Source organism: Eleutherodactylus coqui, chromosome 2 (assembly GCF_035609145.1).
Source record: "Eleutherodactylus coqui strain aEleCoq1 chromosome 2, aEleCoq1.hap1, whole genome shotgun sequence".
In the NCBI taxonomy this organism is placed as follows: domain Eukaryota; kingdom Metazoa; phylum Chordata; class Amphibia; order Anura; family Eleutherodactylidae; genus Eleutherodactylus; species Eleutherodactylus coqui.
Window position 1 is genome coordinate 135,568,278 of NC_089838.1, and position 14,023 is coordinate 135,582,300.

Sequence of the window (14,023 nt, forward strand, 5' to 3'; positions counted from 1 at the left end):
TTATCAGTCCTGTCTTAGTGAGCTCACGAAGTATCATATATCTTGCAAACTCTGACATGTCGGTTTTCTCTGACTTCAGGTGTGAAATTGGTTGAGTGGTGCTGATCACATCGTTTGTGGTGTTTTGCGTGAGAGACGTAGGTACATGTGGGGCTGTCAGGGTGTTCAGCCTAGGAGTTGGTTTGAAGTCCATAGGTTTGGTGACATGTGGATATGGAACCATGTAATTGCTAGAGGTTTGGAGAACCGCTGGTATCTTGAATTGTCCATGAATACCCGTATATTGAGCTTGCTGGGGTGCAGAGCCTTGGTGTTCCATATAGGACGAAAGGTTGGTGTGAGGAACGAGCAGAGTTCTGTGCTGAATTCGCATGCCTTGTGCTGTAGAAGAATGTGCGGCCTGTCGCTCTGGAGAGACGTCTGTTTTGTCTGGAATGTTTGCGGCAGATGGGGAATTGAAGCATTGGCTTAGTACATAGTCTCTTGTACGCTCGAGAGGTTCCTCTGCATCCAGTCCGCTGAAGTCAACGCTGTCTCTTTCACTCTGACTCGTGGCTTGTTCTAAAACTCTTAACCTTGCTACGGCTATAGCATGTTCACATTGTTTCTCCAGAGCCTCCATTTCCGCTTTCCTATGTGCAGCTTCCATTTCCGCTTTCCTCTGTGCAGCTTCCACTTCTGCTTTCTTATGTGCAGCTTCCACTTTTTTTATTTTTATAAATCAATGTTTATTAGGTTTTGTGAAATAATCAAAGACAAACATAACAGTGCTATTACAGAAAGGAGGTACAGGCAACATCTATGACGGCATAATTGCATCATCTCAATAAGTCACAGTCCAGAAATATTGCGTGTAACTAAAGGATCGACCAAGATGGAGGGCCCTATTGTAACTATGAACAACTTGGACCTCTTCTGGAACAAGGGGCTATAACCTGAGCAAGATAGCTGTGAGAGTGTGGTCAGCCACCTGCCACTTTCTAACAACACAACACAAATGACGGGGGGGAAGATATGTTTGGTGGGTAGGAAGGGAGGTAAGGGGGGGGGGAGAGTGGTAGAGGGGGGGAAGGGGGACTATCACTCCCCGGAAGTATTCAGTGTCCAAGGAGATCGTTTGGAGGGTCATCAGGAGGGACCCATCCCAAGGCTATGGGCATAAGGGGTTTTCTCTGAGGTCGACCATCACAATGTGGAGAGGGGGCCCGACCAAAGGTGGTGAGAGTACTGAAGACAAGAGGCAAGCCGCCCGCTCCACCAATGCATCCCCGCGGCTCAGCTCTGGTCAGCTCTCCTAATGACACGCCAAGGTTCCCAGGTCTGCAGGAATCTGTCATGTGTTCCATTGGACCAACTCGAAAGTTCCTCTAAGTTTGCTAACATTTCGACTCTGGACCTCCAAAGAGCTAATGTAGGAGGGTCCTTCTGTTTCCACATCGCTGGGATAAGAGATTTAGCTGTGTCAATCAGGAGAGCAACCAGCTTGTGCTTGCTCGGGTGGAAGGCAAGGGTAGGTCTCCACAGGAAGACCACATCCGGGGAGAGCGCCAAGTCAGGCAAGAGCTTTTTCATCTCTTCGGCCAGAGCCCTCCAAAAAGGGGCTATAATCGGACAGTCCCACCAGATATGCAGGTAAGATCCCGTGGACCACCCACATCTCCAACACACATCCTCCTCCACTAGTTTGTGGTCATGCAGCCACTGCGGAGTTCTGTACCACCGCGCCAGGAGCTTATAGTGTGACTCCTGGGCGGTGACACAAGCGGAATGCCCAAAGGCTGTCTTTAAAATCAATTTGGTCTCGCTTTCTGATAAAGTAATGTGTAGCTCTTTCTCCCAGGAGATGAGGAAGGCAGGTTTCGTACAAGCAGGGCGGGGTCTAAACTTCTTGTGGATGAGAGAGATTTTCCTTAAAGAGGGATTGGAGAGGTTGCCAATTGCAATTTCGAAAGGGGTGAGTGGCCTAGGGGGGCCGCGAGTTCTCCGGAACTCATTTAGGACTCTCACCAGATGTCGATATCAGGAAGGGAAGGGAGCGATCAGGGAGGAGGTCCTCCATGGTAGTGAGGGGTGCCTCCTGGTTGAGGTCAAATACATCTTGGAAGCGTTTTCCGGAAAGCATCCTCCAAACCCGTGTCGAGCAGGAATCTAGTGAGAGGTTCATGTATTTATATAAGGCGGACAGGGGTGTACAAGGGGAGGGGGCGGGGCCAAGGTCTTCCCCAAGGTGTCCCAGGATTCCATCGCTCCCTCTAAGAGGGGTTTTTTTTGCAATCTCTAGCACCCTTTCTCCCCGGGAACCAGAGGTCCTCTAATAGAGAGGGGCCGTAGGATCCCTTTGCTAGGCGCTGAATTAGTGGATCTCTGTTTGGATGTGTTAGTTCTATCCAATGGTTCAACAGGGTGGCATGGTAAAATTCCCGTGTGCAGGGGAGATCCACTCCTCCCTCCGTGCGCTTCCTGATCAGCAGGCCGTAGGCCAGTCTAGGTTTCTTTCCCATCCAGAGATATCTGGAGAAGGTTGAGCGTTTTACCACCCAAAAGGTGATGCTTTTTTGATGGCGTTGTAAGCAGAAGCAGCCTCCGAGGCCGGCGCCATCTTGTTGGATGAGTGAGGAGAGTGGGAGCTATGTTCTTTCAGAAAGCGCTGCATCCCCGTCTGGTTTTTAGATGTCCTAGGCGTGCTGGCATGTTCTCCTCCCTTGTCTTTTAGTAGTTTGGGCATTTTGCTGCTGTTAGCGGTGCTGGGAGTCTCCTGCGGGCGCCGTGGTGAGGGAGCTCCGGTCTCAAGCGGCCATTACGCTCCGCAGTCAGGCTCCGCCCCCCCAGCTTCCACTTCTGCTTTCTTATGTGCAGCTTCCACTTCTACTTTCTTCTGCGCAAAGACGGCCTGTACCTTAGTCGCTTCCGCTTCTGTGCATGCTTTTAGAAGGTGCTCACTGAGAGTGGAATGCTTTGAAGATCGTGACCTAGATGCACGCTTGGAGTGCCTGGTAGAGTCAGAAATGTGAGATGACACCTTCTGAAGTTGCGCAATTCTCGCTTCTGTCTTAGACTTAATGTCGTGTACTAAGCCGTCTCTTTGTACACTGAGATGTTGGAAGCTTTGCAATTCCTCTATGGAATCCTCTGTGTTTAATCTTTTCCAAGTGTTTTTGTACTCCTGGACTTTTATATTATAATGTTCATACGTTGCACGAAGCTGTTGCAGGGCTCCCTCTAGTGGTGACACATGGAGTGAAGACAGACTCTGCTGAATGTTGGAGACATGACTTAGTAATGTTTCCCACAGTTTTAAAATGTCAGAGGAAAGTTTCTGCTTGAGACTTTCAAGGTTCTCTCTAACCTTCCAGGTTGGCTTATTAGAGCGCCTGTCTCTCTCACTAGACTGCAGACTAGGCTCCATGCTAGCTTGTGCCTCAGAGTGTTCTTCAGCCATGATGCAGCACACAGGATGGAGGTAACACTGAGGAGAGTTTTAGCTTGGTGGGAGATTATGAGCTGCAGCTGTGGTTGTATGTGGAGCTGCTGGAGGAGTCTTTACAGCAGTGTCTGGCTGTATTTATACATTCTTTTTACTATTCTGACTCAATAACATGGCTGTAAGTGTATAGGCTGAGGTAACTGCTCTTGTAGTTATGGACCAGTACTCACAGCAGGTATATGTTGTCAGACAGCATCCAACTCGACTGCAGAGGCATGTGAGAAGATTCCAGGGTTTATTCAGGTAGAAATTTTGTTGAATGCACATTCAGCAGTAGGTAAAAAGAATGATGATTAGCCAAAGCACAGAGTAGAGACCTAACACTTGGCTATAGACAGGAAACTCCCTAACAGGAGGAAAGGGAGGGGTTATGCAACACAGGGGGTACAGAGAACCAGAAGGGACAAACTAAAGAAGGCAAACACTTGCAGATACAGTACAGGTTATACATGTCAATGAATAGAGTCAGGTAGATGAGACATGACACTATCCCTGCGCTGTCCCTGGGTGAGTTCAATCCCCCCCCCCCCCCCCCTATTTTCCCGCTCTAAAACGGTTTCCTAGGTGGCTTTCTCTTTCTGCCATTATACAATGGTGCCATCTGCTAGCTAGAGCCAGTACTGCGGTATGTGACATGCTGGAGAAGTCCCCGACAACAGAGCAGCCAGTAATCTACAGTAAGAATACTTTGCCGGATGTCTTCTGACATTGGAGCTGTACAGCCTTCAATCAGAATGTCTTTAGACGTCAGACAGTGGGTTGGAAGGGGTTAAATGGTCACTGCACTTTGAGACAACTTGTGTTAATATGATAGCTAATGTGATAACTAGCAAAAGTGCAAATCACTTTATTTACCTAAAATGAAGTTTTTGTGCTGAAAAGTCACTCTAAATTGCTGTCCATTAGGGGTCTCCCTTCCTTATAATTTGCTGTGCATTGCCTGTTGCAATCCATCTCTAGAAACAGATATAAAAGACCAAACACAGCAAGTCAAGGAGGTTGATAGTTAACTGAAAATTACAGATATAGCCTGCAAAGTGGAAACCTGGTGTAAAATGCAGGATAGAAGTCATAATGGCTGGAAATACTGCTACTCTTGTACATACACAAGATATTCTGAAGTAATCTAAGGCTGGGTTCACATGGGACAGAATTGCCGCTGGAATTTCCGTGCAGAATGTCCACACGACAATTTCGCCTGCGGCTTCTAATCTTGGGATTAGCCAGCAAAGTGGATGAGATTTTGCAGCCAAGCTGTGCGGAAACGGACATGCGCCACGGAAAACAAAGACGCAGCATGTCAATTCTTTTTTCATTTCCGCAGCGGCCTAGCTTCTCTTTATGGGGAAAGAGAGCTGTAGCGGAAGCCGACGGCAAAAGCGCTCCAAAATCCACGGGTTTTGAAGCTGCGCTTCTCTGGCGGAATTCTCGCAGAATTTTAGTGTGGTCATTCCGGGAGAATTCCGCTGGAATTCCGTGCCGTGTGACCCCAGCCTAAAAGTGCAAGTACAATTACTGGTGCACAATCTACTGTATGTAAATACACTCTACCAGTCCACAGTACTGTGTCAATAAGTAAAGAATGAGTGTAATGTAATGGCAGGTATGTATTCATAGTATAGAAAACCAATCTGAATTCTAGCCTGGGAGGAAGTACATAATTTGGGATCATTTAGAGTAAATAATTGTTATATACAACGATGCTGTTTTAGGTTTCACATTAATATATAGTGTATTTGGAAGATTGTAATTATTTTGGTTGGTATAAGAAGTAGGAATAATTTTCTGCAGCGTGCTGTACTGCAGGCCTCCAGCATGTACATATGGAAGCTAGTGGGCCTGAACACACTATAAATGATCAAAGTTGTTAGAAGTTTTAAACCTGTTTGTAGATTTTCCATGAAGCCTGGTATGAAGCTGCACTTACTCTAGCAGTAAACGATTCCTCTGGCTGAAGCATTCTCTGTGCTGCAGAGGTAACTACACAGTAATAAGTTGTACAGTGGCTGAAGCTTCTACTCTGCTTTCACATTGTCGTATAAGTTACCATTTAATGAGGGAAGTAAACTTTAGACCTTTGTTCGCATTCAGTATGGTAGATATTAATCTGACCTGTACCACTAGCTTGATCAATGTATCAAAGTAAGCTTTGTGCTGTAACCTATTTCTTAGCTGCTTGCTCTGTGACTAAGAAAAAACACGCTTTGTTGCTACAACCTTTTTGTGTCCTCTCAGACCACTGCACCTAAAATGTTCCTTGTATTCTATCTATCTATCTATCTATCTATCTATCTATCTATCTATCTATCTATCTATCTATCTATCTATCTATCTATCTATCTATCTATCTATCTATCTATCTATCGTTTACCCCTTTATTATTTACAATGAGAGAACTTCACGACCCAAGACCCTGGATGAAGCCTTAAAGGAGATGTCTCGAGGAAGCAGTTAATTTTTTTTTTTGCCCAGTCCCCCCCATTAAACATACATTACAAAGCCCCCCTGTAAATGACATTTCTAGCTGGTTCGTACTTACCGTTCCAGCGTTTCAGCAACTTATAAAAGTTTCCTCAAGATGGCCGCCGGCTCTTTCCCCGTCGCTCGCTGCAGCCCGACGTGCGCGCTCCCGAGACGCCGCCAGCTGTGTCTCCATGGCAACCGGACGCATCGCAGCCACCGACCAGACGCCCCGCAGCCGCCGACCAGACAGCAGGTAACCGGCGCTAGCCCCCGGCTCCCCAGCGCTAGACCCTCAGCCCAGGTGAAGGCCCCGGAGCCCAGCGCTAGGTTCCGGAGCCTAGCGGCAGCCCCCCCCGGCCTAGCGACAGCCCCCCCCGGCGCAGCCCGGCCTAGCGGCAGCCCCCCCCGGCCTAGCGACAGCCCCCCCGGCGCAGCCCGGCGCAGCGGCAGCCCCCCCCGGCCTAGCGACAGCCCCCCCATCACAGCGGCAGCCCCCCCCGGCCTAGCGACAGCCCCCCCGGCCTAGCGACAGCCCCCCCATCACAGCGGCAGCCCCCCCCGGCGCAGCGACAGCCCCCCCCGGCGCAGCCCGGCGCAGCGGCAGCCCCCCCCCGACCCATCACTTACCTGGGACGCTTCTCGGGGCTGCTGGGCTGGGCTGGGCTTCTCCGCTGGGCAGCTCCAGTTTCTGCACCTTCCTCTAACAGAGGATGGTGCAGAATGGCCGCTTCAGCGCGCTCCCGAGCAGTGACAGCTCGTCTGCGCATGCGCAGAAGAGCTGTAGCGGGGAGCACACTGAAGCGGCTCGCGCTGAGCAGAAGACCGGACTGCGCAAGCGCGTCTAAAAAAGCAAGCTGCCAGCGAATTTAGACGGAACCATGGAGACGAGGACGCTAGCAACGGAGCAGGTAAGTGGAATAACTTCTGTATGGCTCATATTTAATGCACAATGTACATTACAAAGTGCATTAATATGGCCATACGGAAGTGTATAACCCCACTTGGTTTCGCGAGACCACCCCTTTAAGGCCCATTTACACACAAAGACAAACTTTCAAATGATTGAAAGATTGACAGTTTTAGCGATCGTTTTGCATAAAGTGTTAATGGATACTAATGTCCATTAGCACTTTATTCGTTTTATTTGTGTGTAAAAGGGCCTATGGGAGCTGTTCGCAGAGCACAGCATGTGGTCTGAGCTCTCCACACAGCTCCTTTTTTCTCACATGGGCTGTTGGCAGAATAAAATGTAATCTCCAACTCCCATGCTGAACACAGTATGCAGTCCCTGTTTTCTCTCTCTGGCTGAATTATGGATTTTAAGCTCATCTTAATCTTAATTTTAAGCTCATCTTAAAAGATTGAACGATGGCAGCATTTACACGCAACAATTATTGCTCATATGTCATTTTGAGCGATCATTGCGTGTAAACGGGCCTTTAGTCAATAATCACACTTTTATTACATTCAGTATTTGAGTGAAGAAAATGCAGTCTTTAAATCATGATTATTAACAGGATTAGTTTTGGTGGCATTCCATTATTTTTATAGCATCTAGAAGAAAGGTAATTTCAGACTGTATTACACGTGTCTCACATTTGATTCCGAATAGTATGATTCGAAAATAACTAAACCTGTCAGTCAATGGATGCCTTGAAAAACCCATATTGGCCATGCCCAATTAAAGGCTCATTTACACGCAATGATTATCACTCGAAATTTGTTCAAATGATGGCAAATGAGCGATAATTGAGTGTAAATGCTGCCATTGTTCACTCTTCAGCTGAACGATGATTTTAAGGTGAGCTTAAAATCTATAGTTCAGCCGGAAAGAGATAACAGGGATCGCACGCTGTGTTCTGCGCGGGAGTTGGAGATTACATTGTATTCTGCTATCAGCCTGTGTGAGAACAATGAAGCTGTGTGCAGAGCTCAGACCACATGCTGTATAAACATGCAAACAGCTCCTGGAGGCCCTTCACCATGCAAATGAAGCAAATAAAGTGCTAATGAACATTAGTGTCCATTAACACTTCATGCAAAATGATCGCTAAAATTGTCAAACTTTCAATTGTTTGAAAGATTGTCTTTGCATGTAAATGGACCTTAACAATCGGTTGTAATTGGACAATTTTGTTTTACACATATCATTTTAGTTAAAGACTTTATATTTTTGTTACATTTGTGTAGGGCGCTCCATGGACGTTACCAACACATCAGAAAAAAACGTAATTAATGTCCGTAATGGACCAATATAGACATGAATTATATCACCAAAAATGCAGGGAACACAAAATAGGACTAGTATTTGTAATGGAGATGGGAACGCTATCCCTAAGCGACGTTGGAGTGGCAGACTCTGCCTAGAAGCAGGTTGAACACCCCACTAGCAGCATCCCCAGATTATGAACCTAGGGGGCATAGTTTCTCCATAGATAGAGGTTAGGGAAGATGTATGATGCAGAAGAAAAGAGCAGTATTTGGTAGAAGTGAATAAGCCCCACACAAGATAAATAACCACATGTACTTAGTTGCCAGGAGTCCGCTGCTTCACCAAACACCTCAGGCAGGACAATAATCAGCAGCCATATAAAGGCCCTTACAGAATAAATAACTTCCATTATTGTTAATTGGCCAACTACAGGAAACACCTTCCTGTCAGCTAATCAATCCACACACCACAAGAGATGTTGTAGCACGGTTATCTACATTGGAACCACTGCAGAATTTTCATCAAACTCAGGGGACTTTTGCAGTTACAAGAAAGAAAACACTGTATATAATGGCGTATAAGCCAAGTTTTCAGCACATTTTTAATGCTGAAAAAGCCCCCCTCAGCTTATACTCGAGTGATTTAAAAAAAAAAAAAAATTATAAAAAACTCGCAATACTCACCTCCCAGACAGCGTCTGTGCCCCCGATGCGATGGTCTCCCTGGTGGTGCAGCAAGCTGCTTCAGAATTCTTCCCGCTGTCATCTCCCTGCTCTGCTTTGAATACCTACTTTATACTCGAATATAGCTAGGCTTATACTCGAGTCAATAAGTTTTACCAGTTTTTGTGGTAAAACTTACTGACTCGGCTTATACTCGGGTCGGCTAATACTCGAGTATATAGGACTGAGCGACATGCACCAAAGGCACGTTCACATGGGCTGGGACTGAAGGCGTGACGTCACCCACTCCTTATTGCGGCTGCCACACTGCAGCAATGTTTGTTAAAATAATGTCATTTTTGCTTTAAATTATTAATATATATTTTTTTTTACTTCAATAAATTTAGACAAGATTTGCAATACAAGTAATTATATGTGTGCAGTTAACATAGACATAATAAAGGCTATAGATCAATTATAACAGGACTTGACAAAAACAATGAATAAACCTGGAACAAGAGGGTGTGAAGGCCCATTTACATGCAACAATTACCGCACAAAATTCATTCAAACGATGGCATATGAGCGATAATCGTTGCATGTAAATGCTGCCATCATTCACCACAATGATTTTAATGTGAGCTTAAAATTTACCATTCAGCCAGAGAGAGATAAGAGGGACTGCACACTGTGTTCTGCATGGGAGTTTGAGATTACATTGTATTCTGCCAACAGCCCATGTGAGAACAATAGAGCTGTGTGCAGAGCTCATACCACATGCTGTGCTCTGGAGGCCCTTTTACATGCAAATGAAGCTAATAAAGTAGTGTCCATTAACACTATATGCAAAACCATTGCTAAAGCTGTCAATCTTTCAATCATTTGAAAGATTGTTTTTGCGTGTAAATGGACCTTTGGGAGTGCACATTATACACCAATATGTTCTTATCAAACTTGGCACAGCCTTTAAAGGCTAAGAAGTAAAGGTGGGGCGTAAAGGAGGAACGTTCAAGTAAGTAGACATGGATCACCCGTTCGTTGATTGACGGATGCCTGGTTCATGTTTGTTTGTCCTACCTGTCCGTCGGTTGGCGGATGCCCTATCCTTGTCCTATCCCCTTTGTCCGTTGGTAGGCGGATGCTAGGGCCTTGTTCTATTTGTCTGTCCATCTGTAGGTGTGCAGATGCCTTGTGTGAATTAGGTCCTGCTTGTTGGTTTGCCATCTTGTTTATATTTGCTCTGTTCCTGCCAGTTACCAACTAGGGCGAGCCAGGCCCCCTAGGTTCAAGCATGGGGCTGTCCCTTTTGGGACAAAGACACTCTGCGTGTAGGCAGGACTCCTGGAGTTAGGTTGTCTTCTTAGAGTAGGGACTCACAAGACAACAAGAACCCTTGACATAGGCTTGTGAGCTCTAATACTTTGGTCCAAACACTAACTAATACCTCGGATTATTTAGCTGTTCCATCTGCTTATGCGTGTGGGTATTATGGGTAAGTGTTTTGGCAATTTTTGGATGTTTGCTCACAAATCCCGGTTACAGTTCAGTTTGTTAGGGTGTTCAGTGTATATGTACGTTCTGGTTTATGTATTTTTCGGTGTCCTGTCGTGTGCATACCCCTTCCACTTTTTTCTTTCCCTCCAACCCTCCAGTCCACAGTCTGCTCGGATGTAACACCCTGCATCGTGTGAGTTCAGGTCATAAGTATGCGACACAAAGCAGCAGAGACCCACTCGCAAGATCTCAACATGGATTGCAACTGATCAATCACTGCTGATCACAACAGCCTGTGCTGCTGTCAGTGTTGGTGCAGCAGTGCTAGTTAGGCAATAATTGTGACAATATGTTCTGTAAAGCCCTCAAGATGCTCAGCGTCTCACCTGAACATTAAAAAAAGAAACTCCAGCCAAGGCTGGGAAAGTTTTTTTCACTGTGTAACCTGCCTCTTCCGTAACCCCCTGCAACCTAACACTAAAGAGATTCACCTCTGGTTGAACCTAAGCCTCCAAATGCACTCAGGGAAAGTGGGATCCTGCTATATACTCTAATTAACCACTACTAACAGTTTCGCTTGAACAGTATGAAGGCTTGAAGAAGAGAACTTTACAGTATAGCCCAAGCATAGTTGGGTAGTACTCTAAAGACTCTATCTCCCATTAGAAAGCGTCTAGAAAAGAATATTGGCTTTAAAACAAGACTAAAACTGCGGCACTAGTCCTGTTCTAACTGAAGTTATAAGCTGAAAGCTGCATGTATTGATTTTCAACTCGCACTCTAGCCTGTGTGTAGGAGAAGAGGAAAGGCAGCGAGGGACAAGCAGACAGTGTCAAAGGAAAGAAAAATTACAGATCGCTGGATGGCTGCTGATAACCACATGGGAGGGAGTAACATGGATTTTTGACCTTGTTAACCCCACTCTCATCAATGAGGGAGCATAGTTGCTCTCTGATTGTCACATTTGGGTAATTTTCTTCCAGAAAAGGAGTGAGAAGATGAGCACTTGCTTAACCAATAACTTATGTGCACCTAATTAGGCTGTTTAATGACTCTATGACAGAGTTGTCTAAGTTCTCAGTTATCACGGTCAATGTGGACTGTGGCACGTAATGGCTTTAGTGAGAAAAAAGCAATTTTTTTCTGTTAATGTTTTATTATTAAAAAATTAAAAATACTAAAAATTTACACATAATTGTTATTTTTGCATCCATACAACCTATACTATGAAATTAGCAAAAAATTGCTTGATAAAAAACTTTCCAGAATAGCCATTTTCTGTTCATCTCTCCTCTCAAAAACAGGAATAAAGCCTAATCAAAAGTGATGCATACCCCAAAATGATACCAATGAAAACTATATGTTGTCCGGCAAAAAACAAGCTATGTAAATGGAAAACTAAAAGTCCTGTAGGGATGTGGTGAAACAGAAACAAATCCTAATTTTAAAAAAAAGGTTTCTAATAAACAAAATCAGTTAATATAACAAAACTATATAAATTGGTTAACACTATAATTGTAATAACTCATAGAATGAAGTGTGACAGAGGTGCCATTGAATTGGTGTGTTTGAGCCAATAGTGGGCTAGATTTCAGGAGAATGGTTGGATAGAGATGTTTTTTTTCTGCTTTGGAGCTGATTGATTATGTTTCACATGATAGGGCTCATTAAAAATAGGTCTGAGACTCTCAGTTGCGGCTCCCATTCTGGAAGAGAGACAGACAGGCTGGGAGCTATACAGCAGTGACAGTAGCTGTAGTGGTAGTTGCTCAGGTCAGGGTAAGGGCTCTTTCCCACGAGTGTTGGCGTTTTTACATGCGCTCGCCAGCACCGTAAAAACCTGTGAACGGGTGCACAAATCTAACGTTTGTGCGCCCGTTCAGATGGCACGGGCCCAGGTGCATATACACCGAGGCCGCAATGCCGTTGCCTCCCCTTCCCTCCCCCTTGCTGGCTCACCTCCTCTCTCCTTCCCTCAGGCTGTTTGCAATGGGAGTTTGTGGCACAAACCCCCGCCCCCTGTCCGCAGCCCCCCTCTCCCATTGCAAACAGCCAGAGGGGAGGAAAGAATGGGAAGGGAGTTTAGCAGTCACAATGCTAAATTCCTTCCCACCTCCCTTCTCCGGCCGCCGTCATTGGCGCCCATAGGAGCCCATGCAGCGGCCGACATATTCCAGCCAGAAAGATAGTTCCAGGACTATTTTTTAGGCCCGATGTACAAGTGCCTGGTGCTATATTAGCCCGGCCAGGCGCTTTTACACTGAGAAAATATGGCCATGTGATATGATGCATCAGATCGTAACGTATATCGGCTGGCCAATATACGCTCGTGTTAATAAAGCTTTGGGGATGTACTCTGTACAGTATAACGGCCTTTGAAATTTTGGGTGCTAGGCCTGACTGTTAGAGAGGAATGATATATGCATAGTTAGAGGTCTGGGTTTGTTTTTGCTGTCTAGGCATAGCGTTGATATAAAGCGCTGAGGAGAATTGTTAGCTGTGAAGCACAATAGAGCTGGCAGGAGCCAGACTTGGAAAGAAATTTTGGTGTGGAAGTCAATTACTATGTGTGCCAGCATAGTTTTTATGGAGACGTGCTGTGGATAATTTAAACCCTTGTGCTGCTTACATGATTTTGACATGTTGTGAGTAGAATTGGATGAGCAGTCCACATCCTGGTAAGCCTGCATGAAATAAGTGTATAATTACACCTCCCGCCTCTGTTTATATGAGGTTTGTGTGCTGCAGCCCTACAATAGACTTTTACAGAGCTACCAGCAGGTGGGGATTTTAAATCCCCGCCTGCTGATGGCTGAGATGTACAGAGCAGGGGACAGCCAGGAGAAGACGCGTCTGGGCCCAGACAGCTGAAGGGAGGTGAGTATTTTTTTAATTTTTTTTTACACTATTTTAAACGGCTTTTCAGGGAAGGGCTTATGAAGCACTTCCCTGAAAGGCCATTGACGGAGATGCCGGCAGCAGGATTTTCTACCGCAGCTGACATGTGTGACAGCTGCAGTAGAGAATTGAAGAATTCCTCTGCTGCATCTGCCACAGATGTGGCAGATGTAGCAGCAGGGAATTCTTTTAACTAGCGGGGGTGAAGGAAACATCTGCCGCATGCGGCAGATGTGTTCTCCATGTCCGCGGGGGTTACAGCTGCAGCGGAGAGGTACGTTTTTGGGGGGTTTTTTTAACACTAAAATGTTTCTTTTTCAGGGAAGGGCTTATATGTAAAGAATGCAGGGGTGCCGGCAGAGCATTGCTTTCAATGGAGCCACCGGCAGCAGCCGCGGCTCCATTGAAAAAAATGCATGCATTTCCAATGGTGCACGCAAGTCCTATCTTTGCGGGTATGCACCTGCAAAGTACGGACATGTGCACACACCATAGAGAATGCATTGTTGTAAATACAAGCGTGTTTTTGTGTGTGTGTATGCACGCACAAAAACACGCTCGTGTGAACACACCCTCAGTCAGCACTTACTACAAATGAAATACACAGGTGTGCATATGCCATGGCCGCCACAATACCGTATAAGCAAACAAATTTTGTGCTATTCGTCGTGTGGTACAAATAATGTTACCTCTATTCTGTTGGTCATTATGGTTATGGCAATGCCAAATTTGAGTTTTCTTTTATGTTTTTCTACTTTTGCATAGAAAAACATTTTTCATTAAAAAAGAAATGCTTGCATCGCCATGTGT

General features: G+C 45.6%; 1 protein-coding gene across 1 annotated transcript in view; it reads left to right on the forward strand.

Moving 5' to 3' along the window:
- CPM (carboxypeptidase M) overlaps positions 1-14,023 on the forward strand; it is an 80,965-nt gene that overhangs the window by 40,334 nt on the left and 26,608 nt on the right. The gene's annotated exons all lie outside the window — the stretch shown is intronic.